At 38.0% G+C, this 6,000-nt stretch overlaps 1 protein-coding gene across 5 annotated transcripts in view; it reads right to left on the bottom strand.

Moving 5' to 3' along the window:
• PNISR (PNN interacting serine and arginine rich protein) overlaps window positions 1–5,681 on the bottom strand; it is a 28,123-nt gene extending 22,442 nt beyond the window's left edge. For 3 of the 5 annotated variants that reach the window (XR_015251419.1, XM_086707479.1, XM_025925176.2), the window contains exon 1: window positions 5,554–5,681. The gene's annotated coding sequence lies outside the window, so the exon portion shown is untranslated. The remainder of the gene's footprint in view (window positions 1–5,553) is intronic. The other 2 variants (XM_086707480.1, XM_086707481.1) reach the window with 2 other exon arrangements.
• Window positions 5,682–6,000: the final 319 nt, after the last annotated feature.

A 6,000-nucleotide genomic window follows, 5' to 3' on the forward strand; every position in this document is an offset into this window, starting at 1 on the left:
GTTCAGGGGTTTGAGCCCCACATCAGACTCTGCTGACAGCTCAGAGCCTGGAGCCTGCTTCAGATGGTGTCTCCCCCTCTCTCTGTCCCTCCCCACCTAGTGCTTGCTCGCTCGTGCTCTCTCTCTTCTCTCTCTGTCTCAAAAATAAACAAATATTAAAGAAAACTCAGCAAAGCAGTCTTCAAAAAGTAGAGCTTAATACCACCATCAACACTTTCTCAGTATATCAGTATCATTTCTGAGAGCACTCCTCAAGTTTACAATTGGGGGCAGGCAAAGGGGTTGGCAACCAAGCCAAGCCATTTCTACTCAACTCTTTTCTTCTTCTTTGAAAGTAACCTGAGGTATCTTCGGAAAAAAATTTTTTTTCAAAAAAAATCTTCTTGTCCCTCCCTCTCACAATATCATTGAGTGAAGCTTTAAAAAAGAAAAAAAGGAACTTCAGAAGTTTTCCCATGCACAAAAAGTTTTTACTTGCGTATTTTCAAGAGTTTGATTTGTATTACTTGTAGCCATTTGTATTTGTTAAAACCAGCCACTTCTACTTTTACTATGTTTTCCAAAGCTTCTTGCCCCCAAAGATTTTATGGAAGCTACTATTCAAATAGTGTTTGATACACTTAGGCTTAGAAAAATACAGAGATGTGAAATTGTGAGAAGCAGAACAGCATAAAAATACAGCAAAGAAAGTGACAATAAAAGTCAAGGAATTAAGTTAGGAGGTATTTGATAAAATGCTTCAATGAAATCTGCAGTTGAAAAACTTGGCTACAGAAGATGAGTATTGAACGAGGGGGTGGGTAAAACACCAAAAGGTTAGTTGTTTTGGAAGACAATTTAGCATTACCATATTTTATCAAAATACCAGCAATTCCACGACTTAAACCATGGATGAGTATACTCACCATGTAACCCCAGCCCCTGCAGCATGTTTGTAACAGTGAACATCTGCTTTTACTGTCACTCAAAGGGCAATGGGTGAAATACAAGAGAACCATACAGTGGACTGCTATTCAGCCATTACAATGAGTAAGATAGACTTTTATATGCTGACATATATTGATACACAAATTATATTAAGCAGTGAAACAAATTATGTGACACAACATGAATAATGATGCTGCTTGAGGTTTTTTCTTATTAAGAATGAAATTTAGTATAGAAAATCCCTAAATTACAAAAATGCTTAAAAACTAGTAGGCTCTGGGAAGTGAAAATAGATCAGGAAATTCTGATTGTCTTATATCTGTGTTCTTTGAATTATTTTACCATAGTGTGTGTTTTTAAAAATACATATATAGATTTTTAAAAGATACAAAAAAAAAAAAAATCAAAGGAAGCTGATCAGCACAGTCCATAATGACAGCTATATATAGGCAATAAGCACTACACATGTAATAGAACTGTGAGACTTTGGGCAAATTACCTGACCTCTGTCTCATTTTCTTAGGAAGGATTTGGGAGTAAATTTCTATAATCTAGTCCAAAAAGGGTTTCTCCAGTCATGAGAATAAAATTTAGAGTTACACTGAATTTTGTAAAGGGACAGATTTTAAGAAAAGACTTAGTATACTCAAATATCTAATATAAACTTTTATATATGTTTCAGCATCTGGCACAATGCTTGATAAAGGGTTTCATTAATTATCTGATAAAAGAACAAGATTATAAGTGATTTGATGGCAAGGATTTAGAAATCCCACACTTTCTTCATCTTCACCATAAAATCTTCTTTACTAACTAATCAACATAACAAATGAAAAATCTAGAAAACATAAAGAATATGAAGGCACATATGGTAATAATAAAAAAAGATGTCCTATACTTTCAGTATGGTTCAATGAAACAACACTGCCTCATACCATTAAAAATGACATTTACAGATTGGTTTAACAACGATTTGGAAAATACTGATAACTGTTAAAGATGAGTGATAAGTACACTAGAGTTCACTAGACTCTACTTTTGCACTGTTTGAAGATTTCCATGATGATAACCTAAAGATGATGCGGTGTACATGTTATAGAGACTTACAATGAATTTTCGCTTTTTTTTTTTCATGGCTTGTACAAGATCTTTTGAGGGCAGTCTTACAATTACATGAATTCTCCATAGTGCTTTGCCCATATTAAGTTGTGAAATTACTTTACTCATTCACTGAAATTCCTTATCAAGTAAAAACACTAATATTCAAGGATGAAAAGAACATTCTAACACTGCTACTCTGATCTGATAACATCAAAAGCCAATTCGAATGTATTTGCCCTTCCTTTAGCGTTAATTTTAAAGATCCTTAGGCTCAACTTCTCAGATTTGGAAAATATGATTATAGATCTCAGGCTGCAAGCCTTTCCCTTCATGGGGCTAAATTACCTGCTATTTCCTTGTCAACAATTGGGATTTAGGAAAAACAGAAAGATCAATAACAACGGTTTGCCATCAGAGCATCCAAGTTATCACATATGGCTGGAAAAATCTAGTTTATGACCATGACCAGTGTTACAGATTGAAAGATTATGTTTTAGTCCTATCCTCACTCCCATAAACTATCAATGTGACCTTATCTGCAAATAGGATAGCTGCAGATGTATTCAAGATGTGAGGTCATACTGGCTTAATGTAGGTCTTAATCCAATGACTGGTGTTTTTATTAGAGACACAGATACACACAGAGAACACCATGCGACCACAGAAGCGGAGACTGAGTGATGTGTCTATAGCCAAGGAAAGCCTAGGATTGCTGAGAACCACTAGAAGCTAGGATGAGGCAAGGAAGGATCTTCCCCTAAAGCAGGGTTGGAGAGTTGAGGGTGGAGCGAGCAAGCAAGCATGGCCCTGTAGAAAACTTTATTTCAGACTTCCAGCCCAGAGAACTGTGAAAGAATAAATTTCTGTTGTTTTAGGTCACTCAGTTTATGATAATTTATTACAGTATCCCTAAGAAACTAATACAACCTGAAATGGCCATCGTTTATCTTTTCCATTTCTTAGATGACTCTATATTAGAACACTTGTTGCTCTGAGATTCTTAAAATTACTTGTTTAAGTGACAGTCATTAATATTTGCAAAAGTCCTCTCATAAACTAACAGATGAATGAGAATGAAAATGTAGTATCTGTTTTAAAGTACTTAAGCATCAATTGCAAAATCAAAGAGATATAGAAACACATCTATCCTTTAGTGCATATGGTAAAATGTTTCTCAGATCACACATACAGTTTAGAAACCACAAAATGCAACAATCCTTTTCTCCCCTGCCACGTCACTGCACATCAGATGACTGACCTCAATGCCAAAAAGAATTCATCTGTTCAATTCAGGTTAGGTGGAAATGGCCCTAACAGAGGCTAACCTTGTAATCATTTGAAATTTAGTAAAACAAATTTTGCTATTTGATGGGACATGCATTTTAGGATATACTGAAATGCTCTGCCACTTGCAGATCAAAAGAGGCACTCAAAAAAATTGGACAATTGGATAGTTTGGTTATAGATACCGAAAAAAAAAAAAAAAAAAAAGGATGGAGGCATGTCATAGTAGACAATTAAAAGAGCTCCCAATGTCCAAAACTGAAACAATCTGAACAACAAAATAAAGTAACAATGGATTTTAAGAGAACTTATGACACAAATATCTGTGTGTCCACACTGATATAAACAAATGATTAAATACGCAGGGACAGACAAATCTCTCATGCAGAAGCATTCCAACTAAATTATGTGGATACTACATCCTAAAAAGGAGGGAGAACATCGCTCTCCACTCCTCAAGTACAGATTGTGCAAAAGGACTTCCTTCCAATGAGTACAGTATGGAAAGGAGGGGGTTGTTAGGGGAGAGCAACTTTACAGTGGAGAAACTTGACAAACACCACCTCAAGCAGGTGACTGAGGTGATTTTTCACATTCATATTACATACCCTTGATAGGATGTGATGAAAAAGGCACTGCTCCTCTGTAATCTTCCTTTCCAAAACCCCTAACATCAGTCTGATCATGAGACTGATGATCAAATTCCAACCGCAGGAACTCTATTATATACCTGACCAGTGAGCCTCAAAACTGTCCAAGTTACGGTACCAGTTCGCTAGGGCTGCCATAACAAAGTACCACAGACTGGGTAGCTTAAAGAACAGAAATTTATTTCCTCATCCTCCCGGAGACTAGAAATCCAAGATGGAAACGTCAGCAGGGTTGATTTATTTCGAAGGCCTCTCTCTCTGGCTCATAGTTGGCTGTCTTCTCTCTATGTCTTTATATGGTCTTCCCTCTGTGTCCTAACCTCGTCTTATAAGATCACCAGTCATAACAGATTAGGACCTACCCTAATGACTTCATTTTACTTTTTTAAAGACCCTATCTCCAAAAATGGCTATATCTGAGATACTGAGGTTAGGACTTCAATATATGAACTTCGGAGGGACACAATTCAACCTGTTACAGTCATCAAAAACTAAGAAAGCCTGAGAAACTATCACAACTAAAAGATGGCTGAGGACACATGACAACTAAATGTCATATAGCATCCTAAATGGAATCATGAGCCAGAAAAAAACATTAGGTTAAAACTTAGGAAATACAAAGAAACTACAATAATAATAATAATGTTAATAATAATGTGTCAATATTGGTCCATTAATTCTAACAAATGCATCATACTGATGCATATTAATAATAAAGAAACTGTATAAGGCGGGGGTGTTTTTATAGGAATTCAGTACTATCTGCTCAATTTTTCTGTAAATCAAAAACTTTTAAAAAATAAAATCTGTTCATTTTTTTTAAAAAATATGGTCTCATGAACATCTCCAAAGAACCGATTTACTATTACTATCCCTACAGCCCCACGACAGTCCTACAGGTGAATCTTTACTGTTCAAATTTATTTTATTTTTGCTTTGCGGCACTCAAGTCACACATTCCAAGTTTATTTTGCTCTTCTATAAATTAACCACCAACAACCAAACTCTCGAGTGCTCATGATGTTCAGATGACAATATTATCCACCACAATACAACTGAAATGTTGGATACTACTCTTTCCCTCTTGAAGCTTAACACACAAAGTCCATAGCTGGATAAAAACAAGAAAAATACAAACTAGGGAACCTAACTGGAGTTAACAGGACGCATGTGCCCTGACCGCGCCTGCGTAGTCGGAACTGCACAGCGCAAAAGGTTCAGGTCCGGGCCCCAGCCTCCTCCGCCCCCTTGCACCCCCCTCCCCATAAGGGGGTTCCCACTGCGCACGCGCAGTGCTTAACGGCCGGTCAGGCGCCCAACAATTAGTCCCTTCTGATCCGAGAGAAAACTCTCAGAGTTATAGGAAGAAGTCGTGAGCATTCTCTTTAATAACATTTCCTCTTCACTGAGGGCACCGATCCGATTCACCAAATCGGGCGGACACCGCCTCTTTAAGGAGATGAGGTTCCAGCAGTCGCGCCAAGCAGCGTACGCAGCTTACGTGTTTAAGTTAATCTACCTTCGCCACGGAAACCAAGAAGGCTGTGATGGCCTGGCAAGTCCCCACGCCTAATTGTTTCCCACCACTTACCCACTCTGGTTCCGGAACCCCGTTGTCGCCACAGTTCCTGTAATACCTCTCCAAACCTTTCGATGCTTCTACTTCTTCACGAACAAGACAAGATGGCGCCTGATTGGTTGCACCCGGAAGTGAATAATAATAACATCCGCTTGTCATCTGAAGCCATGTTGTCCCCCATCCTGGTCATTCAGCACGTGACTATACCCCGTTAATTTGTCTCGGTGCCATTTTTGTTTTGGGCAAAACCACCGGGACTTCTTAGTCAACGTCGTGCAAGTGTCTGAACATTCCTGTAGGTTACCTCTTAATTGAGCCAGGCTCAACTCATTTTCATCTTTACACTGGGCAGACAGCCAGCAGCTTACGTGTTCAGTACAGAACGCCCTCAATTTTTTTTTTTTTTACTTTAGCAACGGATCCTCTTTCAAGGGGCAGTATATTCTCCCAGCAACGTTT

Source organism: Puma concolor, chromosome B2 (genome assembly GCF_028749965.1).
Source record: "Puma concolor isolate L17-30 chromosome B2, mPumCon1.1.hap2, whole genome shotgun sequence".
In the NCBI taxonomy this organism is placed as follows: Eukaryota; Metazoa; Chordata; class Mammalia; order Carnivora; family Felidae; genus Puma; species Puma concolor.